This window comes from Crocuta crocuta, unplaced genomic scaffold (genome assembly GCF_008692635.1).
Source record: "Crocuta crocuta isolate KB4526 unplaced genomic scaffold, BGI_CrCroc_1.0 scaffold131, whole genome shotgun sequence".
NCBI classification, from domain to species: domain Eukaryota; kingdom Metazoa; phylum Chordata; class Mammalia; order Carnivora; family Hyaenidae; genus Crocuta; species Crocuta crocuta.
Genome location: NW_027528977.1, coordinates 10845288 through 10871716, shown reverse-complemented (window position 1 = coordinate 10871716; position 26429 = coordinate 10845288). Strand labels below are relative to the sequence as shown.

The following is a 26429-nucleotide window of genomic DNA, read 5'->3' as shown; positions in this document are numbered from 1 at the left end:
AAACAAATAAATCTATAAATAAAATCATTTCAGAGAATAATAATAACTAAGCAAAAAGAAGTAGATAATGTCATAGAGTAATTGTGGGAGCAAATATTATATAGAGTGGCCAAAGTTCTTTTCAGGAGGTGACATCTGAGCCCAAATCCAAGAGACAAGAAAGATTTAGCCACGTAAAGATCAAGGTGAAAAGAGTCCTAAGTAGAGAAACACACACACACACACACACACACACACACACAGAATTAAGCAACTTGGTACAAAATGGCGGCTACTGTAGAATGGAATTACTAAGTCAGGAGAGAGTTGATAGTGATGAGGCTGGAGGGTTAGACAAAGATGCTACCATGTGAGGTTTTACAGGCTGTGATTAAAAGAGAAATGGGAGTGGGGAGAGGGAGAGAGATGAGATTGAGAGAAATCAAACGAACACTGAAGGAAAGGAAGTTACTTTGACCTCTGCTTCTCACATGTGCATACATTCAGCAGACGCAATTCAACATCTCTTGTGTGTCAGTCATTGTGCTAGGAGCTGGAGATACAAAGAAAAATAAAATATGGAACCAGTTTTTTTGAGCCTGGCAACTGAGAATATAGATGCATAAGTAATTATAATACAGTATGATAAGAAGTCTCCTAGAGGGATATAAATGCTGAGGGAGATTAAGGAGAGAGTGACTGTGCCTTAGGAATCAGGGAAGTTCTCATTGAGAATGAAGACACTTGAACTTACAAATAAAGTGTAAGTAGCAAGGGGGGGGAAATGTTCCAGCCAAAGGGAGCAGCAGATGTTAAGGCACTGGGGTGAACCTGTTCAGAATAAGTGGTTTTCTGTCTTGCTGGAAACAGCTAGAGAAGCAGCCCCGGGTCTTCCTGGTGAAGGACCTTCAGTGCCACACCAAGGAGTTTGTATTTTTTATGAATGCACTGTACATATGGAATGTTTGGAAAGCTCTCTCTAGGACATGGTACTAGAGGCACTTCAATAGAGCAAGTACAAAACCTGCCTTTGGTTAACTGGTCACAGAAATGGGGGCAGAGGAGACAGACTTCCAAGGCAGGATGCCCTTTGTTCTCTAAGTAACAGGACCCTGTGTTCCCAAACTTCAGGGCAGAACTGACTCTATGGGGAGCTCCCCCCTTGTCTCCCTCTTGGTTTCACTGCTGGCGCCCTCTCTGGTCCCTGTCGCCAGCCCCCGCCTCCTGTCTCAGGAAGCCTGGGTCTCCCTGGGAGCGGGTCTGCCCTTGGGGGAGGCCTCTCGGCTTTGTGCCCTGCAGCTCGGCTGACACTCGGGGCGGACCGAAGAGGGGCTGGGCGCCCCCAGTGTGCACATGTGCTAGCCGAGGCAGGAGGGAGCGTCTCCGCGGAGGAGTGCAGGAAGGGGGAAGGAGACGCGCGCCAGAATCTCGGTCCCGGGCGCCCTGGTCGGCCGCGGAGGAGCTGCAGCCTCCAACAGGTTCGTAGAACGCGCTCTTGCTCTCTGTTGCTGAGCCGCCACCTCCTCCGCCGGAGCAGGTTCGCGGGAGAGACCCTGGCCATAGGCCCCGCGCCGGCGAGCTCCCTGAGGGTGGCTTCCTCTGGTTCTCCTTCCTTCTCCCGGTAGCTCTGAGCCGCCACCGGCTCTTCCGGGGAGAGGTGGAGGGCGCCACGGGCTTCTTCTCTCTTCAGCACCACCTCGGGGACAGCTCCCCGCGCACGGCGGGGTCCTCTCCACAGGTCAGCGCTGCACCTGCAGACAACTGGCCAGCCGCCGGCTCCTCTCCTCATTGGGTCCGGGTTCGGTGCCACGGCCTCTGAGGACAGTCCCTCGTCCCCGTGGACTCCGCTCCCCGCGTCAACACAGCGGTGGCAGACAGCTCTTGCCGGCCGCCTGCTTCCTGGCGAGCCGCGAACAAAGCCGAGGGGCTGGGGCCTCCCGCTTTCCTTGCGGGTGGGTGGTTGCATCGATCGGGGATTTCGGCTTCCCCCAGAGCAGTGTCTGCGGCGAGCTGGGGAGGGGAGCCCAGTCACAATCGCGCGTCTCTGGCTTGGGTCTGCAGTTCGCCAAGGCCTGGCCGTGCAATGGCGGGTCCCAGTTGGAAGTCGGAAAGAGGGTGGAAGGAGAGAAGGGTCCAGGACTCCAGTGCGGCGGCTGGGCCTAGGCTAGAAGGGAGGAGTGCGCTGCCCGCCTCCGGACCCCCACTTCCACCCTAAGTCAGGACCACGGACTTCCTTCGGAGAGCCTCACAAAGATACCCGAGGTTGACAGCTGCAATCTCTGACTCAGGCTGTCCCCGGAACATCCCTAGAAAGTGTGAGGCTGAGTTTCCGTGGGGGGAGGGGGCCGAGAAACCGCCGGGAAGCCTCACGAACTGGGCAGCTACTCCGCCCCCACCTCCGGAGTGATGCCTGAGAGGAAGGAAGGGGGAAGGGAGAGACCCCAGCGGCAGCAGGTTGTGAACTAGGCTTGGCTCTGGGAGGCTGCAATTAGTAAGAAAAGAGGTTGAAGGAGCATGAGAATCTGGGAGGTTCCCAAACAGGGAATCCAGTTCAGCGGGAGAAAACCAAACCTGGAAGAGGAAACCTTTTCTCTGTGAGCTGAAGCTGGGAGGGCCCTTGTCTCACGTGACCCTCTCAATCACTGGTAGTCTCAACCAGACACCCAGGAGTCATGTATAGGGGGCAGAGGTGATTTGTCCAAGGTCACTCAGCAATTTAGTAGAATTGGGCCTAAAGCCCGAGCTCCCAAAATCCTGGGCCTGTTGTATAACATTCTTGGGGAAGTGTTTTAAAACCCCAGATGCCAGGAGAAGAGCACAGTTGTTTCAATTCTGAGTCCAAATCTCAGCTCTGTCACTTACCAGCATGTGACCTTGGGAGAGTGACCTTCTGAGAAGACAGGTTAATAGTACCCACTTGTGAGGATTTAGTGAAATATCTATGTAATGAGCTTAGGGCAGTGCCTGGCACATAATAAGTACTCAAAAAATGAGCTATCCTTTTCTGCTATTATTCCCTCTGTAAACATGTGCTGAAGACCTCTTATGTGCACTGGCTGTGCACTGGGGGCACAGAGAAGTGTCCTGAGGAGGACACAGACCAGCAAAGGAAGCAGAAAAGAAAACAGTTGCAAAATGATGTGATAAGTGCTATCATAAGGTGAGTACACAAGGCTATATAGGATCTCAGAGGCAGGAGTGATGAGCTGTGAGGAAAGGAGAGGAAAGATATCTCAGACAGATGCAACTGTGTGTAAAGGCCAAGAGATGTGAGATCAGAGCCACCAGGGCAATGTCACTGTGCCAGAGAGTCCTCAAGATTGGGACTGTGAAGTGAGAGTAGAGAGAAAAGCTGAAGCCAGTCTCCAAAGGGCCTGCTGTAATGAAATATTTCAACGATATTTTAAAAAATAGAATAGTATAATAAACCCCCACGTATCCGTCATCCAGCTTCAACAGTTGGCCAATTTTGTTTCATCTATACCCACGCCCACTCTCATCACACTCAGACACACACACACACACACACACACACACACATATTTTGAAGCAAACCCAAGACATCATATCACTTAGTGCAGAAGGATTTTAATATCAACAACAACACTGTGCCACTCAAATGTTGTTCTACCTTAGAAAGTCTCTGACTCAAACTCTGACTTTCATTCCTCAATCTGTTCTGAACATTCCTGTCCTTAGCGGAAAGTTTTGAGAGAGAGCCACCCTATGATAAGCCATGTGCATTAGAGAAACTATTTCAGAAAAAAATATGGAGGGTACATCAGCCCTCAACAGATTTTAGGAAGCCAGAATTGTTTATCTCCACTGCCTACACTGTGGCTAGAGGCCAGTACTATTTGCAAGACAATAGTCAAAAGACAAACTAGTCCCCATAAAGAAAAAGACAAAAGTGGAGCCTCCCTTTCAAAGTAATCTGAATCATAAGCTTATAAGGACAGAAGGCTTGAGGTCATGGAAATCCTGGATTTGGAAATCATCAAACCCAACAGCTACATTTTATAGATGAGGAAGACAAGGGTCAGAGATAGAAAAGAATTTGCTCAAAGCTCCACAGTGCTGAGACCAGAGCCAAGACCTTTGAACTCATAATCAAGAGTTCTTGTGAGTTCACCATTCTGCCTAGAAGATTAAGTCTTAGAGCTTCTCAGCCCCTAAATTGGGATGCCATTTCCTTCCAGAGCTTAAAGAGGCTGGAAGGAGGAGGGGAAAGTGGGGCAAGAAATAACTTTCCTGGTTCTCAAGAGGATGACAAGGTGTGGTAGTTGGTCTTTGAGATACCTGGACACATTTCCCTTCCATATCCTTTTGAAGAAAGTCTACGACAGTGGTATCTGTATTCTGGCCACTGTGTCTATCTCCTGTCTTACCCGTTGGTTCTCATTAACAAGTTTCTGCAGTCAGACACCCAAAACTTATTTCTGCATTTTGCCCATCCTGCCTGTCTTAACCAGATGAATATGAAGTCTCTCTCTTCCATTAGCCCTGACAGCGCTGCACATCCCTCTTAGTAACAGACCGCCATTTCTCTGAGATATGAGTAGTATTTGGCCCAGGTCCTGGCAGGATGCAGAATTCTTGTGCATTTCTGGAGTGTGAAGTCTCTCCTGTTACTGATGAACTGTGACAGATGTGATGGGTACGTGTGCTCCCATCAGGGTCTAGGCACTTCACAAGTCAACATTTTGCTTTTCAGGGACATCCCTGCCTGCAAAATGGGGAAGGCAATATCTCATAAGTTTCCCTGAGTCTTAGGTGGACAAATTAAAGCACATGTAAAGAGTTCTAAGCATCCCTGGTGAAGGGAAATCAGCAGAGAATGGTCAATAAAATTGCCTTACTTCTGGGAGTATGATTGCAGGCAAGACCTAGGAAAGGTGATAAAGATAGTGAATTTCAGCTTGTGAAATTATCCCAGCTTTTAGCCTGAGATGACACCAATTCAGATATATTATATTATATTATATTATATTATATTATATTATATTATATTATATTTATTATATACAGGTTTTTCCACACTATCAAAAAGTTCACTTTATATCACTTTTTTTTTGTTTTTTTTTAATGTTTATTTTTGAGAGAGAGAATGTGAGTGGGGGAGGAGCAGAGAGAAAACAAGGGAGACACGGAACCTGAATCAGGCTCCAGGCTCTGAGCTGTCAGCACGGAGCCCGACACAGGGCTTGGACTTGTGAACAGTGAGATCATGACCTGAGCTGAAGTCAGACGCTTAACTAACTGAGCCACCCAGGCACCCCTGTCATATCACTTTTATGGAAGACCTATGTTAGTACCTGTTTTCACTAACCAAGAGAAATTTGAAGAGGATTTCACTTTTACAGAGTGATAATTGCTTCTTTGCTTTACACCATTTGGGTTTTAAAAAGGTTTCATAAGAATGCTCTACTTTCAAATAGCAGGGGAAGCCTATATTATATTCTCTGGGCCTAGTTGAATTGCAGTAGGTAAGCATTTATACTTCCTCCAACATTTACTTTTTGAGTGGCTATTTGGTGTCAGACATGGCTCCGGGTACTGAACAAGACACCTCAGATCCCTGCTCCCATGGGGTTCATAGACTTGCAGTAGACACAGTCATTAATAACAATTAAAAAGTAAATACGGAAACATTTAAGCATACAGAAGGACAGATAGGGAAGGTCTGTCTGAAATGGCAACATGAAACTGAGGCCCAAATAATAAGAAGTTCAAGAAGTTAATCATGTGAGGATGTGGGACCAAACATTCCAGGCTCAGGAAATGGCTCTGGAAGAGGCCCTAAATGTGAGCCTGGACTCTGGGGACAGGCAGGGGGCCAATGTAGGCGAGGGTGGAGAGGGGCCAGGGAGCAGTCCATCATGCAGAGTCTTCTAAGCCATGGTCAGAACTCGGGATTTTATTCTAAATGTAATGGATTGTCATGGGGTGATTTTAAGCAGGAGAGTGATAAAAACTGCTCATGCTTTACAAAGATGCCTCTGGTTACTGCATGGAGGAATGGATGATATGAGGATGCTGGGCTGGACATAGAGCAGGCAGAGAAGGTGAGACACAGTTTCAACCCTTCAGATGCTCAGCATCCAGCAGAGGAGACAGGGCACAAACCAGAATACCAGAACCCTGTGGGAAGGGTGGCCACAGGAAGGAATGTGCAAGGCATTGTGGGCACCCAGAGCCAAGAAGAACTCATTCAGCTTAGGAGGCATCAGAGAGGGGTTTGTGGAAGTGGGCAATGGCTGTTGGATGGCACCTGGAAAGGAGAAGTTCACTCATCCTGGTGCCCAGGACAGAGGAAGGCAATTTAGCAGCAATAGAGTGCCTGAAATGGGAGCCAGGCCACCCGAGTTCAAATCCCAGCCATGCCATTTAGTAGCTGTGTGGACTTAACACAAGTTACTTACTACTCTGCATCTCGATGTCCTCATCTTGAAAATGGAGATGATGAGAATCACAATACTAATGTCAAGGGATTTCTGTGTGGGTTAGACAAGTTAAATTTTGGGAAGCACTTAGCTCCTGGAAAGCACCTAGAAAGTGACCTATGAATAAATTAAAATGGAGCACGTGTGAGAGCAGGAGCCTGTGGTGGAAAAGGTCGAGTAGGAGCCCAGCTCTGAGGGACCTTGAAGACCAGGCCAGACATGCTCATCTTCTCTGTACACAACAAGGAGCCATCAAAGGCCATTATGCAGGGGGTCTTGGGGAGAAGAGTAAGCTAAAGCCCAGAGGCCTTGAGAGGGAAAGGGACTTATCCGCAGTCATGCAGCCAGTTATGGGCGGGCCACTGTCACCAGTCTCCCTAACTGATTCAGTATCATAGCAAGGTAAGGACAGTACATATTCTGTTCCCCCGCTGCATCCTCAGGGTTAGAAGGAGGCCTAGGAAACTCACAGTAAGTGTTTGTGGAGCAAACCACTAAATCAAATCATGCAGAGAAATTCAGAAGCCTTGAATCCTCAAGAAGGTCCATGCGTTTTGGACCGTGGAGAAACTGCTCTCAAGTAAACAGACCAAACTCCTAGAAGTGTTGACCCGGGGGCCTCCAGTCCCCTGAACCCCGGGTCCTCCTGTGACAGAGACACTGCCGCCCACGCTGCCCCAGACACCTCCTCAAGCTGCAGCGAGCATTGCTGCATAGGTTCAGGAGTTAATCTTGGTGAAGTGCCTGGAAGATAGAAAGCGTTCCCCAGACATCCAGTGTGGTAATTGCCACTGCGGAAAAAACATATCTCCACATTGGCAAGAGGCAGGCCTTTGTGTTCCACAAGAAAACAGCCATTAGAATTCCTGTCTCTGACTCGTCAGGAAGCTGTGACAGCCTGGCGGGCAAGGAGGGTCTTGCAGTTCAAGCAGCAGATGGCAGGACGCTCGGAGGAACTCAGAAGCAGCTATCCATTCCTGAATGCCTGCCTGCTCCAGGCAGGGTGTGGGGCTGGGTGCGTCTCCAACCTGGGGAGAGCCCCAGCCCCAGTACATCCTGCCACTGACTTGGGGCAAGTCCCGTCCTTTCCCTGAGCTTCAAGTTCATCATCTAAACAATGGGGATAATATCGCTGGCCCCACTGGGTCATTTTGTTCTTGATTCTGACCATGTGGGGTTCAGGTTGTAATCCCAGAGCACAAATGTGGAAACTGAAGCCCAGGGTATGGCTCACTGATTCCTCAATACTCACTGAGCACCGATGATAATGAGCCAATAACTGAGGAGCTGGAAAGACAGTAAGAATAAGACAGACAAGATAAGGTCCAGGCTGTCCCTGAGCTCACGTTCTATTCAGGAGACAGAAAAGAAGCAAGTAAACATTAAAATCATTTCACCAAGTTATATAAGTGGTAGGAAGGAAATAAAAGAGGGGTGTGTCAAGGAGGCAGGGGCTGTTGGGGCTGTTTATATAAGGCAGGCAGGGCTTGAAGGAACAGGCATTGAAGCGCACATCTGGATAGGGAGAAGCAGCTGGCCATGGACAAGTGTCCAGGCAGAAAGTGCATAGGTCCTGAGGTAGGGAGAAGCCTGACAAAGGTGCATGACAGAAGTCAAGCCAGCAAGGGAGAGGGTGGAAGAGATAAGGGCAGAGAGGTTGACAGAGGCCAGAGAAGGCAAGGCCTTGAAAACTGGGTGAAGCAGATGGGTGGCATCATCTAAATTGTAGTTAAGAGTCTTCTCTCCATCTCCTCACCGTTAAGGGGCCTGATGGTGCAAAACCCAAATCAGAGTGATCACCTGGACCCCCTTTCAGGCCTTCAGTTCCTGCTGCCATCTCTAGAACAGGTCAGCCAAAGGGCAAAGTGATGGATTCCCCTGCTGGGAAATAAATGCATCAGCTGGCTGGCTGCTGGGTGGGCACCCCGGTGCCTTGCAGGCAGCATCCCTGATGCTATGAGGCAGCAAGGGGAGGGAGAAGACATAGGGCTGCTGGGATGGGGGTGAGGCGAGGGAGAGAGGCACCTGCCTCAGGTGCAAAATGTAGAAGCATGCCAAAAAAACACAGCCATCAAGATAAATAACATTTTGTGCAATATTTTTTCTATAAACAAAACTGGTGCCAAAAAATCCATAATGAAGAAAATATTAAAATGCTCAAATAAGGACAGGATTCTAAAAGAGCCAGGTTGGGGGTAAGACAAATAGAGTGAGTCATACATGTGCAGAATCTAATCCTGACCCAGAGATGTTCGCTCAACTGCAGGGACACTTCCTGAGCCGGGGCCCTGTTCCCACTGGAAGCCAGCATCCAGAATGTGGCGGCTCATGACAAACTGAAAGTAAGAAACAGTCCTAGTAGGCACCTCAGAGACCACTCTCCACCTTGGCTGTGGAGACAGAAGCCCAATCAGGGACCACACAGGCAGGAGGTGCTGCTTGGCACACAGCCCCGGAACTGCGTACTCCCAAGTGGACCTAAGTTCGAACTTACCCCTTGCAGGCTGTGGGACCCTGAGTGAGGCTCATTGCCTCTCAAGCCTCAAGTTCTCCCATCTGTGACCCCAGGGCTAAGAAGATCTAGCCCCTAAGATTCAACTAGATAAGATTTGAAGTCCTCTAGCACTGGGCTACTCCAAGTGTGGTCCTTGGACCAGGAACATCAGCATCTCCTAGGAAATTGTAGAAACACAGAATCTTGGCTGCATCTCAGACCCACTGAATCATAATTTGCATTTTAATGAGACCCCCAAGGGATTGGCATGCATGTAAAGCCTGAGAAGCTGGTCAATTCTTGGCACTTTGAAGATGCTCGATAAATGACAACACTGCCCCTTTACCCACCCAAACCCTGAGTTAGATCCTGACTTCAGGCAAGAGGAAAAACCCAAGAGAGGGAGAAGAGATCCTGAGGTGGCCACCTCATTAAATTTTAAAAGGTCAAGTCTTAAAGCCAGGGAGTCTGGCTGAGCTCCTATACAAAACCATATAGGTTTTCCATTGTTCATCTGGAAAATGGGAATAATAATAGCAAATACCTTATACGATTGCTGTGAAGATAAAATGACATAATATGAGTAAAACCTCAGCACAATGCTTGGCACAAAGTAAGTGTTCAGTAAATGCTTGCTATTGTTGCTGGTGGTGGGAATGGGTAGAAGGGATTCAATACATGATTACTGAACACATCCCATGTGATGAGATAGGTAACATTTGTGTAGCTCTTTGCCATTTATAAAGCACTTTCATTTATACCATTTCAGGAAACTCTTATAACCCAGCCCCAGTAAGATAGCATGAAATACATTCATTTTACAAAGGAAAGAATTCAAGGCTCAGAGAGGTAGTGATTTGGCTAAGCAAACCAGGATTTAAACCCCTAGAGTCTGAAACCAAAATCTGTGCCAGCAATAGAACATCTACCAATAACCATAGAAAAAGGTCAAAAATGGGATAAGATAATATGAGACTCTAGAGGTGGTGTTGTTCAACCTTCTTCTTTTACAGAAGGGAAACCTGAGGCCCAGGGAGAGGAAGAGACTTGTCCAAGGTCACTCAGACAGAACAACAGCGCTGGGGTCAGAACCCAGCTCACAAGGGTTCTGTCCAGAGTCCTGTCCTGTGTCCAGACCCACCTCCTGCATCTGAGTGGCCAGGCTCCACCTGATAAAGCCAGTGGCACAGGCTGCGGGCAGCCTAGGCTGGTTCCCTGGGCAGGTCTAGTGGACAGGAGGATCCCAAACCCACCTCCCTTTCCAGCCCAATCAGAGGAAGAGAGTGTGGAAGCTGGTGTTGCCAAGGTGAGAACTATGAGGTTGCTAGGACACGGTTTGGGAGCAGTCAGGTGGCAGAAGAAGGCTTTGCTGAGCCTGGGACAGAGATTAGGACCTGTCATGACGACCTCTCATCATTGGGGCCTGGAGGAGGACCTCTAACTCCACAGGGTAGGTCAGCCAATGGAAGAGCTGAGTCTCACAGACCCTCCATCTCCACGCACCACCCAAGCCAGGAGGCAGAGTGTGCTTCTCCCTCTATACCAGACCTCATCAAGCATGAGTCCTGCTACCTATACCCCCACCCCAGACCCTGCCCCCAGAAGGAGCTCTCTAATGCACAAGCTTAGCCCTGCAGTGCCTCTCTCCATCACCCTCTGGTGAAGTCCATGTCCCGCTAAAGCTCCTCATAACTGACCCCAAAACCTCCCAGTTTCATCTTTCTCCCCAAGGATCTAGCCAAACCAAATTCCTCCAAGTGGGACCATGCTCTCTCACACCTTTGCAGATGCTGTTCTTTCTGCCTGGAGAGTCCTTCCTGCTCCTCTGTCCTCTAAGCCTCAGCTTCAGGCTCACCTTCTCATGAAAGCCCTCCCTGATACCTCCTGGCAGTGAAGCACCAGTGACAAACCTGCATTTCTGGGGATGTCACATTGTATGTTAACTATCTGCTTTCCTATTTGTGTCCCCATCAGACTGGGGGCTTTTTACATCTCACTCCTAGAGTAAGACCCAGGTTCCAACTGTGCAAGATCAAGACTTCTCTGAGCCTTTGTGCCCTCCTCTGTGTGATGGAGATTGTGACCTTGGCCTTGCCAGGCTAATGGGAGTATTAGAGATCATGGATGTGAAGGGCTTGGCACATCATAGATACACCAAAAGTGCCACTGTTGCCCTGTTGTTTATGCCAGTACCACTCATGTCCAGCCCAGTGTGCTCACTAACATGTGTGTGCTTGGTGTATCTGCCAGCTGTGCAGGGAGAATAGTAACTCCTGCGTGAAGGGGCTCTGAGAACAGTGAAGCCCCATTCGAGCATACGTCATCATCATTCTGAGAGTCAGCACCCTTGATTCCCACCAGCCCCTAGACCTGAGTCATCCTGACACACTCTCTACCCAGGCATTGAACAAATGGGTTCATTCACTGAACAGAAGAGTATCTGCTCTGTGCCAGGAAACATGCCAGCTGTTTGGAACTTAGCAGCAGGTAGACATTCAATATATCATTGTGCCACCTTTCTCTCCTGGCCTTCTTCAAGGTCATCCTCCCCACCTGGTGTGCATGTGGCCCTGCCTGAGGCCAAGGAGGTCACTCTTTGCTCTAAGATGCTCCATGGGTAGTCAGGGGGCCCACTTCCCCGCCTAGCCAGTCACAAAACAGTAACATCTGCCCTGTTTCTAATCCAGTTGCTAGTTTTAAATTCAGCTCTGACAGCTGGAGCATGCTTGTCCTTTTCCCTGCGATGTCACCAGCATCTAGAACATGGCCTGACACGGCCATTCAGCCACTATTTACTCTTTCATTCACTCACCCAACAGATATTTATCAAGTCCTGCTAAGTGCTAGGCTCTGGGGAATCAGTGGGGCCCTGTCTCACTGAACTCCTACTCTAGTGGCTGGATTGGGGGTGGAGGACATTGTGTTAGGTGGCAGCAGTGCCTTGGGGCAGTGGAGACTAAGGGGCGAGGTACTGTGGAACCAGGGTGGTCCCAGAAGACTACCAGTCATGGAAAGGGGCTTGAGCGGGCTGATCTGTTGGAATCCCTGCTTTACCCACACTGTGTCTATCATCCAGGGCAAATCCTCAGTCCTCACCTCTGGAAACAACACAAGAATCTCCCCTTCCTTGAGTCACAGCAGGACTGTGGTTACAGGAGGAAGGAAGACAGTCGAGGAGGTGACACTGGGATGTACACAGGCCTCTTAAGTTGCCGATGCTTTGGAGTCCAGCCAGGAGAGGCTCTGACTGCAGCAGGGTCAGAGTGGGGACTGAGGGTGCTGATCTGGCTCCACGCTCACCCCTGTAGGAAGCAGAGCAGATGGCCTCCCCTCTCTGTTCTCACCTGTAAAATGGGAGAACACCAACCTCACTAAACCTAACTTGTGAGAGCAAACCTAGCAAACTTGTTGAGCATTGCTCAGTCAACAAATGTATAATGGGTGCCCACTTTCTGTCAGGACTTGTGCAAGGCTCTGGATACAGTCATGGAATGTACCCTTGAATGCTTAGTGCCTCGTAGGAGAAAGCAGAGAAAGGTAACTAAAATTTGAGGGGCTACAATGGAATAGACATCTTCATAGATATTCTTAGTCAACACTGAAAACAATAATTACAACAAGCACTTATATGGCATTTAATGTAGGCGGTTGTTGCTGTTCATAGCCCTGCTTTATACATAAGGAAACTGAGGTTTGGGAAGATGTAATGGATTTTCCTGAAGCCAGAATTCAAACACAGGTATGCCTGACAGTAAATCCCATCCATTGACATGGTCAGAAATTACATTTAAGCCAGAAAGCAGTGTGGTCAGTGGTACCATAAAAAGTTGCCTAAGCCAGTGACCAACTGGGCACTGTTGGCAACTGATGTCAGGAGAGTAGGTGAGGTGGGGTCCGGGGTTGGGTCTGATGTCAGGTAGGGTACCATCCTGCCCAGCCCCGAGCTGAAACCCAAGGGATCAGTGGTGGCCTCAGGAGAAGCAAGAGCATGTCTTTAGTGGGGCCTGGGGTTCAGTGCCCATTCAGAAAGCCAATTACCCCAAATGTCCTCTCCCTTTACCCCTGAACAGTCTCTCTCCTCTTCCAGGAATCTGTGCATCTTTGGCATGCTACCTGCTCTGCTCATTGACTGAAGGCCCCTACATCTCAGCTCAGCCAAGAAGCTAAGGTAAGAGTACTGCCCAGGGTCATTCCATGGATGGTGTTCAGGCCACCCCCCCTACTTATAGGGCCCAAGTCAAGGGGGTCATGATGACAGTCCTAAGTAGAAAGGAATTGGATCAACTGGGCAATGTGGTGGAATGGTGCTAGCTTGCGTTTTCAGAGCCGTTTACTACAGAGAAACATTTTCTTGTGCATTATCTTCTTCCATGATGCTCCCCCCAAAAAACCTTAGGGGGTATTATCCCCAGTTTACAGATAAGGAGACAGAAGCACAGAGAGAGGAAAGCACTTACAGCTGGCAGGTGGCTAAGCCTGAATTCCAACCTACATTTTCTTGTCTGTTATCCCTGTGTGGCCTGTGTATATTGTCTCTGCTTGCTACATGCTTGATGAATGAATGAGTGAATTCATGAACTGACCAAGATCAATGGTAGGGCAGAGCAGGGCTGGAACCTGGCTCTCCTGTCACCCCAGTTGCTATGTTTTTTTCTGTTAACTGTGCATTTCTACTTTCTATGCTGATGAGCTCAACACTAGCCCAATCCCTACACCCTCACCCCAGGATTTCAAGCATCTCATGTGTGGTGTCCATTACCCCTCCTATTGCAGACGGAAGGATAAAGGTGGAGTGGTTGGCCACAGCCTCTCTGTCAGGTGGCCCCCACGCTTGGATCACACCCAGCATCCCTTCATCCACATTGCCTCTTCCCCACCACGCACTACCAGTAATCCAATGTGCATAGTTGTAAACTTGTTTCTTTAAATAAACAGTCTTGAGTTTCATACCAAATAGTCTTTTAAGAGGAGGAACGTCTCCAGGCCACCTCGTATTTAGCATACAGTGAGCCACATATTTGCACAGAGAGAGTGTGTGTGGATATAGAGATCGCTCGATCGCTATAGATATCGTTGCTCATCCAGATGGGAGCTATTTATGATGCTGAGTCACTCGCAATGAATGCCACTGAGGGATTCCAGGCTGGGCTCTGAGCCCCAGCATCACAGACCTCATGGCTCTCTGCCTCATCCTCACTGTTCACAAATGAGAGAGACAGAGAGAGAGTGGTCCCCCATCTCAGTACAGGGACAGAAGGAGACATGTTGGCCACAGAAAATAGAGACTTTCTCATAACCAAGCTCTATTTCAAATCATTGTCCTCCATCCAGAACACCACACCCTTACACAGCATCTAGTCCAATTCCTTCCTTGAATAGGAGAGAAAACTGAGACCCAGAGAGGGAAGGGCCTTGCCCAGTGTCACACAGCGAGTCAATGACAGAGCTGGTCCTAGAGCTCAAAACTTCTGATTGCTGCCTGGGGTTCTTTCCCCTTTCCCAGCCACCTTCTTCAGCTTTGTCTCCAATATCTTGGCATTTCAGTCCCTCAGGAACTTCCTGTCTTCTGAAACCTTGGTGATGTCACTCAGCACTTCTTTCCTTGAGCTCCTCCAGGAGGGGAGCAAAGTCTGGTTTGGGGGTATCCCCCATACTTCCTGCACACAGTGGGCACTCAATACATGTGCATTATCTAAGACCAAACTCAGCACCAATTCCTGGGGAACCCTAGTTCTCCATTTGAAAAAGCACCCATTTATCCCCACCCTCTTTTTCTTGTCTCTAAGCCAGTTCTCTATCCATGCAAAAATAGACTCCCTCCCACTCACCACCCACCTCTGCCCAATTCTATAATGAATCAATTTTATTAATAGGCTTTGGGATAGAAATTTGACAAAGGCTTTTTGTGAAAGTCATCCTTTATCTCCCTATATAGTTTGCCTCTCAAAGGATTCTAATAAACTGGTCAGATGAGATTTTGCTTTACATAAAATATTCATTAATCCCCTCCTTCCTTCCATATGGAATATGTTTGTTTAAACATTCGGTGATCTCTATCCTTTATTATGGATTTTATCCAATTGTTCTAAGACACCATGGAATGAGATGGAAAGAGTATGGCTTTGGAATTAGGGCTGGGTTGAATTCTAACTGACCACATACGGGACCTGCATCCACACTGGTTGTTATGTGAATTAAATGAGATAATGTCCATAAAGTGTCTAGCACATAGTAAGTGCTCAATGCAAGTATGTGAATAAATGAAAGACTCAGGACCCATATGAGCCATAACCTAAAGGGTAAGGGACCAACTAACATTGCAATCTGAAGTCTTGAAGTCATACAACTCCAGAAGGGTAGTTTGAGAAGTCTTAAGGAGCAGCAGACTCCAGGAATTACACTGCTGGTTGGGACGTCTCCAGTCCAGAAAAGGAAGCTTTTTCTCTAGCCCTTTGTACAAGGAGTTTCCTCACTGCAAAGAAAAGTCAGAGTCTGAATCTAGATTCAAAACAGAAAGCTCCTTGAGAGTAAACATTGTGTCATGTTAACTGTTGGACTCTACCTCTCCCAAAACTAGAGCCTATTAATAAGGTAGTACAGATAGGCAGAGATGCATAGGCAACTGTTGGATTCTACTTTTCCCCAAACTACCCTACCCATTGGGTAGTATGTATAGTCAAAGAGATACACAGTAAGTATGCACTGGGTTGAGTTGAGTTGAGCTAAGTTGACTTAGCTTTAATTGACTTGAGTTGTTTTTTTGAGTTTGCTAATAGACCCAACTCTAAGACCTACCAAGGGAGAAGCTTCCTGGAACTCAAGCTTAGCTTAGACTGGGACCCAAAGCACAGGGGAGACCACAAGGGTGATGTTCTGGGGACATTCAGGGCCTTCCAAAGATCAAGGTATCTCAGAGATAGCCAGAGCCATAGATAGGACTGAATAAGAAAGGTAGGCATCTTGGCTTACTGAGGGGGCACCACAAGGCTGAATGCCCTTTAGGAATATTTAAAACTTATTGGAACTCGGACAGGATCTTCCTATATTTTTGGAGTGATAGATTCTTTTCTTCATGGCAGAGAAGGGCCCTTTAGTGGTACCCATTTAAGTGGAAGGTCTCTAGGTTGGTGGCATGGGCTGCCATGAGGGGAGAAGGTAGGCTGATGCCAGGAGCCAGTCAGAGCTCCATACTGCAGATGCTGGCACAATTGTAAATTGATCCTTCTATTGGAGTAAGTGTTTGGGGGCCTGCGTAAGGTATGATTCTAAGTCCAGACTTACATCGGCATCAGTTGCTGAAGGGAACGGTGACCCAGGAATCATAATGGGGAATCAGACAAGACCTCTGGCACCAATGAGGTGCCTTCACTGGCCCCATGTCAGGCACTGTTCATCACAGGATGCAACCAGGCACCTAAAGGAGCCAGGAACGAGGCAACAATGAGACTCAGGTGAACAAGGGCTGCTCCAATCCTTACTGTATTTGGCTGCATCTGTCTGTCTCCCACACTGGCTTGGGAACCCATCAAAGGCACTACATCTATTCTTCTTGTGTCATCTAAAAATCTGGGTACAGGTTGGACATCAGCGTTTGATGAATGAATAATTAGGTCAGAGTAAGCCTTACAATGCCAGTGGAAGATTTCAAGAGAGTAAGATGGAAAATTTTAAGATTTCAAAATGGCAAAGGTCCAAAACAGAGATGCCCAGCCAGGAAAGATAACATAGACCCAGAAGTTGCCCCTCAGGAGTTTGGCTCACAGGGAAAATTGGACTAAATGAAGTCAAGAGACAGAGTGGTGCCATGTGGGTCAAAATAACATTCCTCAGAGTCCTAGGCTCCTGAGACAGTTCTCAAAGGCCAGTATAGGATGGATTTCAGCAAGAGAAGTTTCTAAAAAGGAAGCTCTGCACCCAACAATCCTATTTAAATAATTTGTAAAAGCTCCAGTTTTCTCTGTTTTATATATTGGATTTCCAAGCACATTTTCATTTTTAACAGATTCGTTGGGTTTTTAAAAAATCCATTTGGAGAGGACTAGGGTTGAAAGAGCCTTGGCATTTGGAGTTAAACTGTCTGGATTCAAATCTCAGCCTCAAGCCTTTCCACCTGTGAGACTTTAGGAAGGGAACCCTTTGAGCCTCCATATTCTTACCTATAAACCATCCTTCTAGAAATAGGTGAGAAATAACTAAGGAGCTACAGTATTTCTTAAGGGCTGATACATGGGTGACTGATGGTATGCATGATGATTTTAGGTGGTAGATGGATGAACATTTATTATTTTAATAGCTCACAATTGGTGCATGTTAGAAAACTATAACCAACACACCAAATTCTGTGATTTATGGAAATAATATAGCATTTCCTTTGAAAATAAAATTCAGAGCTTTTTAAAAAGCAAATCAATTTAAAGAAAACTACAAAGTAAATGAACAGTAGTGATATGGCAGAAATCATGAAGGTGATACAGGAATGACTGAAATGTGGGGAAAACTGAGATAATCTGTGTAAAATACCTATCAATGTCTGTCACTCAGGAAGGGCTCTAAAGAGTTAATTCTTGTATCCTTCTCTCAATTCCCCGAGATGGCTGGACCTAGAACCAAGCTCATCCACTGGGACAAGGTAGGCGCCCAGGTCTGTCAGCCTGGAATACAGTGTGTCCTGGGTCTGAGTGGGCAACCATGGCCAAGTCCAGGCAGGCAGCCATGGTCAAGTCCAGATGGGCAGCTAGCCACAGGATCTCAGAGCAAGCACAGGCTGAAGAGGCAGTGTTTTCCACAGAGTGGACACCAACCATCAGTGGTCCATGAGACCATTTTAAGAGTTATTTAGGTACAGTTAAGTACCTGGGAGGGAGTTACCCCCTTTTTTGGTTGATTACATCAATAAGGAAGTCTCAGTTGGGGGTTAGCATCTCTGTAACATTTACTGATCATCCTTTTCAACAAAGACGCTCGGCTTTCCACTGACAACAGTATCTGGCTAAAATTAAATAATAATGCTGTATTTTCCATGTCCTTATTTTTACCATTACCTTCCACTTATAGAACAGGATACAGTCTTCTTGTTTTTGCGAATGATATGTTCCCTTTAGAAATAGATGTACTAAAGGTTAAGAAGTGAGTGTGTTGTTTTTGTTCAATATAAAGTGAGTGTTAGTACATGAGAATATATATATGGAAACAAGGTAAAGGTGATCTTGACTGAAAGAAAAGCCAGTCTGGCAGAAGCACGGAAAGGAGTCCTGCAGCTCCAGAGCCCATGGTGGGCCCACAGACAAGATGTCTCCAGACTCCTCCACTGGCTTCGGGTCAAGCCTTGTCCTGATGAGGCAAAGGAGGCCCCATCCTTAGGAGCCAGTTGCTGGGAAGGTGACCTGGAGCTTCCAGACTGAGCTGGGAGTCCAGGGACCATGACAGTGACCCAGCAGCAGTCATTATGGTCAGGGCTGCCCCCAGAGGGTGTGTTTGGAAGAAATCCCAGTCCTCTGGTTTCTGGTGAGGCTGGGGCTGCAAAAATGACCCAGTGGCTCCAAAGAAGGGGAGGAAGGAGATGAGGGCAAGAAAAAGCCAAAGCCTGACTCTGTAGCCTATGTAAGCTTGGCCTGGCATTCAGGGGAGTCTAGTGTGAACCAATCAGTCCACACCTGCCTATGAGAGGCACTGTGCATGGGTATTAGTAGCAAACAACAGAAACCAAATCTGCCCCAATCAAACAGAAGCAGGGGTTATTGAGAGGTTATCAGATAAAAAAGCAAAAAGGAGCCTGGAAAGGACAGGAACCAAAGCAGACCAGGGGTCTGATAGCAGGAATGAGGCCAGTTTTTTCAAGTCCCCCCTGTGGGATGTATCAGCCACAGTGTTTGTTCCTCATTGCATCACTCTGCACATGATTCACAGCCCCAGGAGGGGCACCAGCTGGTATGGCTTGGGTCCTGTGTCTTCCTCTTGGCCAGCAGAGAGCACGGAGCTTGATCAGATTCACTCCAAGACTTAAACACTGAGGAAGCGGTGATTCTCAAAAAGAAAATCAAGGGACTGTTATTAAAGGAGGAGAAATGGATTCTGGCCAGAATCCCAAACCAGCAAATGTCTACCCTGAGGAACCAAGGGAGGACCGGCAATGTGGTCCCCTGGGCCTGACTCTTCGGAGCCATCCCTGGGGCTTCCTTTCTCCCACACAGGCAGGACCAGGGTCACTGTCATGATCTGGGGCCAGTAGTCAGCCACAGCCAAGACAGGAGCCCATCAGACTCCAGTGAGGGCTTCCTGGATCTTCTAATGAACTGAGGGAGGGAGAAAGTTGGATAAGGCTCTACCTTGTTCCTTTGCTGCATAGCTGAAAAGGATCTGCTGGATTGAGGAAGTCCAATGAGAATTACTCAGTCAGGGGCCACAAACCCAACTCTCTGCAGAGCTGGCCAGAAATAAATACATGAAAGGAACTATGGTGATCTGGAACATGCGTGTCTACAGGGGCAGCCCCTGCTGGGTCAGCCAATTGTTGCTATACAGACTCATGGCCCCAGTGTTGATTGATAACCTGATTTTTTTAAATGTTCATTTATTTTGAGAGAGAGAGAGAGAGCAAGCACACATGTACCTATGCATGAGCGGAGTAGGGGGGAGAGGGGGGAGAGAGGAAGAGAGAGAGAGAGAGAGAGAGAGAATCTCAAGCAGGCTTTTTGCTCAGGGCTGAATCCCACATACCATGAGATCATAACCTGAGCTGAAATCAAGAGTTGGATGCTCAACCAACTGAGCCATCCAAGCATCCTGATTTGAGTAAATCCCCAAATCCAGATTTTTTTGTGAGACTCCTCCTTTTAAAGTATTGTTAACTACTGAAAAAAAAAGTTTAAATATTGTGCTGACCAGACAATACAAACCACCAATTTGTGATCACTGGACTAACCTCTCTTCATCCACTCCAACCCAGCTAAGAAGTCACTTCCTCCAGGAAGCCTTCTGTGACTTGCCCCTCCCTCTGCCTTTCTACTCTCTCTTTGGATTCCCACAGACCCAGTATTTTCTCCTATCACAGCAGTGACACTGCATTATAAAAACTCATTTGCTTCCATCTGCTACTCTTTAACTGTGCTTCCTAGAGGGTGAGGATGCCCACCATGTCTGACATCTACGCCCGGCACAGTGAATGACTCATTCGAGGCATACGGCACAACTATAGGGACTGCAGTTGTCAAGATGGCTAGGTTAAACAATGGTGACAAATTAATCCTGAAACCTCTGTGACTTAGTACAACAAAGATGTGCGTCTCCCTCACGTGAAGTCAGCTTTGGGGCTAGCCCTTCTCCAGGTAGCTTCCTGCCAGTGACTGGGAGAGCCAGGCTGCCTCCACCATTAGGTGGCAGGGGAGGAGGACAAGCAGAGAATTCCCACACACTCAAAACCTCAGCCTACAAGTGCTTTTTGTTGGTTCCCTTCACAGAACATTGGCCAGAACTAGTCCCATGACCTGTCTCATTCCAAGGGGCTGAAATTATGGACGGAGCCCCTGAGATTCACTGGGTCCATGATTCTGCAGCACAGACCCCGGGCTGCAGCCGGCAGTGCTGAGGAAGCCCAGGGTCCAGCAGGTAGACCCCAGCTGCTGGTGGGCAGAGGCAGCCAAAGCCCATTGTTCACGGGAAGCAGTAAGACTCCTCATGGTCAATGCATGGAAGCACCTCTTAATTTGCAATTTTAACTCAAGACATCTGGAAAATTGGGACGAGAGTGAGGAGAGAATTTCATCAGCTTGAGCTTTCCACCTCTCCTTATTTTTCCAATCAGTAAACATTAGGAAATGGAAATGAAGTTGATGGAAAAATAGAGGTCAAATGCCAATGAGCAAACCATTTAGAGTGAAATCACCACCTGGCCCCTTAGCATCTCATTTGAGGTCCGTGACCACCTGGGAGTGACTGCAGCTGCTCACAGGGCCTCTCTTCTGCGATCAAAAGCCAGTGCGCTCAGGGATCCTGACCCCTGCTGTCAGCCTTGGCCAGAACCTCGGCCAATGGCACGTCCATGGTCCCCACCATGGGGGCTCTGAAGCATTTGCCTGCCTTCGTCAGGCTAGACACCACGAAGCAATGGCAGATGTTTTCTTGGAATGGAATCACAGGGTCTTAGGTATGCTCTAGGAAGAGGGCCAGCTTGGGAGCCAGAAAGACCTGGGTTCAAATTTTAACCCCTTCCTAGTAAATCAATTCCTAGCAAGACCCATCAATTCTCTGAGCCTCAGCGTCATCATCTCTAAAATAGGGACAGTCATAACAGCTTCCTCCCAGACTAATTGTGCGGTCTATGAGATTACACATTTAAAGGGCCTGTCCCCAGAACCTCAATGGATGTCCTTTCCCTTCCTTTTCCTCAGTGGGCTAGTGGGACTAAGTCTAACCTCCCACCAATAGCACCCCCAACGACAGCCGGCTAGTTTCCATTTGCATGCTGTTGGTGACAAGAAGCTCACTATCCCACCCCCACCCCCAAATCATCCTGCTCCACTTTCAGACCACTCCCATGGTGTTTGTGGTGACAGAATCCAATGTCCCTAGTGACTAGGGTTTGAGGGAAAAGTACCTCACCCAGTTCACCACGCTGGCTGACCAATCACTGTCTTGACCCCCAAGAGCTGTCTGGGGAACTGAGTGCAGTAAGAATGAAGGAGGTAAGGCATTCAGGGTAGGGGAATATGTGTCCATTTCTGGTTCACAGAGACAAGACAGAGAAATCCATCACGTGGGATCAGAACCAGAGACATTTATCCCAGAGAAGAGAAATCTCTGAGAGACTGTCACAAGACAGTGAGGGAGGTCCAGCCTGATTAAATGAGGGAAGCAACAGAGGCACAATTAAGATCCCCAAATAAGAATGTCTGTTCCCTCATTCATTCTGCAAACATCCACAGTTTGTCTACCAGGCCAGGCCCCATGCTGAGCACTGGGGACAGAGAGACGAATCAGCCACAGGCCCTGATCTTGGGTGAGTGGCAGGCACGTAATAATAATATTAAACCCATATGAGGATTGCTGAGATAAAATGCTGAGATGGGGACTGCGGGAGATCAGAGAAGGGGTACTGGCCCCCTGGGGGTGTGGTGGAAAGGATGAGGGGGCAGACAAAATGGGGAGAAAAGGACAGCGGGCCAAGAGCAAAGGCCCAGAGATGAGAAATAGCCTGGCATGTGGGAAGACCTTCCCACTGTCCTGTTGTATAAGGCAGGAAGTGATGACAGAGGGGCCAAAGCAGGAAGCAGAGGGCATTGAATGACAGCCAGGGAGCTGGGACCCTGGCCTAGGCTAGGAGGGAGCCACAGCAGGGTGGGGGGTTTGCAGAAAAACATAACCTACATTCCTAACAAACCTATGTTTGTTAGTGAAACATAACCTACGTTCATAAAAGTGCTCACATTGTACATTTACAGCTCAGTGAACTTTCACAAAGCGAACATACCCATGTAACCAGCCCCAGACTGAGAAACAAACTTACCTTGCCAGAAAGCCCCTTTTGCTCCTCTTTTCATCGCCCCCTCCCTGAAAAGGAATGACTGTTCTGACTTCTAACCTCATTGATTAGTTGGTTTGTTTTTGAACATCGCATAAATGAAATCACACATTCTTTGGTATTGGACTTCTTTCATTCGTTATGTGTAGTATTCTCTCATATTATTCATTCCCATTGCTAATTATATTCCAAATATGATTATATTTGGAATTATATATACTATATTATAATATTAATACATAACATATTTGACAATAGCAAAATGCATCCATCCATTCCAGTGTTGATGGATTCATTCCAGTGTTGATGAACATTCCAGTGTTCAGCTTGGGACTCACGAAAAATGGTTCCATTAAGATTCTGGTATGTGTCTTTGGATGAACACATATACACATTTCTGTGGAGTTTATGCCAAGAAGTAGAATCAGTGCGTTATAGGGGGTGAGGGTTCATCTTTAGCAGATACTGTCCAATGTGTTTTTCAAAATGGTAGTCCTAATTTACACTCTCTACTGTACTGTGTGAAAGGTCTAGGAGCTCCATGGCCTCACCAACATTTGACATTTTCCGTCCTGTCCATTTTAGTCATTCTAGTGAGGGTACAGTGGTGATTTGCATTTCCCTGGTGACTTAGTGAAGTTGCCCACATTTTCATGTGCTTACTGGCCATTTTGACATTCTCTCTCCTGAAGTGGCTGTTCATGGCCCTGGAAGTTGAGGAACAAGGTTTACATTTCATTTTAGAAAGTCATCTCCGGCAGCCAAGTAGGGTGACTGGGATTGTAGAGTAGATTCTCTTGAACCTCTGGCTAATACCAAGGGCATCTTACTTAGACACGGGGCTTCATCTGCTTCCTCTGCCTCTTTAAATTCTTACAGTCTCCTTGAGGGGTCAAAATTGTTATCAACAGGGGCGCTTGGGTGGCTCAGTGAGTTAAGCATCCTACTTCGGCTCAAGTCATAATCTCATGGTTCGTGAGTTTGAGCCCCAAGTCGGCTCTGTGCTGACAGGTCAGAGATTGGACCCTGCTTCAGATTCTGTGTATGTGTCTCTGTCTGTCTCTCTCTGCCTTCTCTCTCTCTCTCTCAAGAATAAAGAAACATTAAAAAAAAATTTTTTTAATTGTTATCAACATCTCAAAGATGAGGTGACTGAGCTTAGACAGAGAAATTACTTGTACAAGTTCTCTCAATTGGAGCTAAGTATAGAGCCTCAGCTTGGTGGGCCTCAGCCCTGGATTCATTTCCTCATCCATCTCAGACAGGAGCAGGAAGCCTGGGAAGGAATAGAAAAGAATGGAACAAAAGGAAAGAGAAAGAAACAGCTACAAGAACATCTATCTCACTCTTCTATTTTATCTCACAAAAGAAAATTCTCCTTCCCTTTCCTGTCTTCCTTCCTCTCCCCTCCCCTCTCCCATATCTCACCAAAAGTCCCAGCAGAGGTAAACAGCCATCAGAAGCCTAGTGACCCCCAAACCCATTATTGTGTTGGATGCCCAGTGATGTGAAGGGAGGAATTGGGCCAACCTGAATTGCCTGGCCTGCCACCACTCACTCTGTGGCCCACAACCAGTCACTTTACCTCCCTGGGTCTTAGACTCTTAGTCTGTTTCAACAGTCCCTTCCTCAGAGCCTTATGGAGAGAAGCCAATGAGCCAGTATGGTGCCTGGCACAAAGCAGCCCCTGGTTTAACTGGCACACACTTGTGCCTTCCCTGGCCACGTCCAGGACTGGTGTGGCTCCATGTCCCGCCTACAGCCAGGTCCTTTGGCTCTCTCCTCCCTGAGTAGCAGGGCAGCACCCTTTTGTCTTATGCAGCTACAGCAGGCCCCTAGGGTTTCCTCACTGCCAGAGAGCAGGTGTGGCAAAGGCAGGAAGAGCACCCCTCCCCCAGGACCTCTCTGCAGCTGCCTGCACTCTGGCCGCCAGCCAGACAATTAGCCCCAGAAGGGCCTTTCTCTTCTCAAGGGCTCTCATCTCAGAGCCCAGACGCCTTTATTTTGGGAGCCTTGCTTGGTAAAGTGCTTTGTCAACGCCACCTCCAAGCAACTTCCCCATACCCACCACACTCACACACCACACACTGCCGTCCTGCCTGTTCTTCCATTCATTCATCTCCTTGGCATTTGGTGAGCACCCCAGGCACCCTGCTAGGCCCTAGGACACCCACAAGGTCCCTGTCCTTTTGGGGATTCCCCTGCAGGGGGTGGTAGGTAAGAAACAAGCAGATGGATACAATAAATAGGATAACTTTGGGATGGTGCTCAGGGTCACGGATGGTGAAGTCCAAAGCTGTAATGGACCACCCTGTCCCAGAACAGAATGGAGAAACTCATAGGCCTGCTACCAGCAGGAATGTGTCCTTCTCTGGTTTGGGCTCCAAAGTCAGCTCCTAGAGGGAAGGGCCACAGCATAGCCACCACTGAAGAGGAGGTGCCAGAAGGTGGCTGGAGAAGCTTCTAGCTGCTGCTGACTCCCAGCCATCTCACCCCCTCCTTTCCCTCCCTGCAGAGTCCTGCCAGCTCCTTCAGATCCAGCAGCCCTCACAATTGTCTGGTCTCTCTCACCTCATGTGGCAGCAAGCAGGGTCACAAGAGCTCTTCCTTGACTCACCAGCTACTCCCCCCCCCATCTCCCCTCCCCCATAGAGTTTTTCCCTCCAACCCTACTGGATTCTGACCAAGCCACATCCTTTCCAGATGGGTCCCTTACAAAACACCAGGAGTGGGGTGCCTGGGTGGCTCAGTCAGTTGAGCATCCAACTTTTGATTTTGGCTGAGGTCATGATCTCAGGGGCATGGAATCAAGCCCCGTGTCAGGCTCTACACTGCTTAGAATCAAGCCTGCTTAGGATTCTCTCTCTCTCTCTCTCTCTCTCTCTCTCTTTTTCCCCTTCTCCCTAACTCATCTTCTGTCTGTCTCTCTCTCTAAAATTAAAAAAAAATTTTTTTTAAGAAGAAGAAGAGAGGACAGCTCTTCTCTCCTTAAAAAACAAAAAATAGAGGCACCTGGGTGGCTCGTTCAGTTAAGCATCCAACTTCGGCTCAGGTCATGATCTCATAGTTCATGGGTTCAAGCCCCACATGGGGCTCTGTGCTGACAGCTCAGAGACTAGAGCCTGCTTTAGATTCTCTGTCTCCCTGTCTCTCTGNCCCCGCCCCCCACCTCATGCTGGCTCTCTCTCTCTCTCTCTCAAGAATAAATAAACATTTAAAAACCAACAAAAAACACTAGAAGTAAGGTCATCTGAACCCCAGTCAGGCTGGCAGACCTCCCCAGATCTCCACACCCAGAACTTTCTCCCCAGCTCTCCTTCTCAGGCCTCCCTATCCCGGTCTTTCACCTTCTCACTGATTCATTCTCTTTCTCTGTGCATTTCTCTCTGTCTCATCTCAATTTTCCTCTCTCTGTCTCCCTGTCACTCTGATTCACATCCTAAATGCACTTCTTATCTGGATGTTAATTTACTTCAAACACTTACTTTAAAAAAAAAATGCATTGAACCCCTACTGGGTGCCAGGCATGGGGCAAGGAGCTTGGGTCTAATCAAAGATGAGTAAAGCATTGACCTCCCTGAAAAGAAGATGAGTCATACACGGAAATAAGTGAAATGGAGACACTGAAAGTGACCGATGCTATAAAAGAGACATTGATGGGGGCTGAAGAGCATCAAGGAGGGGGTTACTGGGGGCTTCCTGGAAGAGGTGCCTCTTCAGTCAGATGTTGAAAATATGGTCATGCAATGGAATGTAGGCTGACTGTGGAGAGGAAGATCCTCTCCTGTGGACCAGTTCTTCAAGTGCCCTCTCCACTCAAAGCTAAATCCTACTCTCTAGCATCCTTCTTGTTTAATCTCCAGAGTATCCTTAATAAAACATGGACTTTGGTGTCTGAAAGACCTGGCACACAGACTCAACTCTCTGAGCTTTCATTTCACCATCTGTAAACAGTCCTCTAGGGCTGTTGTGAGACTCAGATAAGACAAAGGATGTG

The 26429-nt window shown here is 47.8% G+C and overlaps 1 protein-coding gene across 2 annotated transcripts in view; it reads left to right on the top strand.

Moving 5' to 3' along the window:
• The first annotated feature begins 1264 nt into the window (after positions 1–1264).
• Positions 1265–26429, top strand: part of CPLX2 (complexin 2) — a 79955-nt gene continuing 54790 nt past the window's right edge. The window contains exons 1-2 of one of the 2 annotated variants that reach the window (XM_077757128.1): positions 1265–1457; positions 13004–13084. The gene's annotated coding sequence lies outside the window, so the exon portion shown is untranslated. Of the gene's footprint in view, positions 1458–12999; positions 13085–26429 lie in introns of those variants that run through there. The other variant, XM_077757129.1, reaches the window with a different exon arrangement.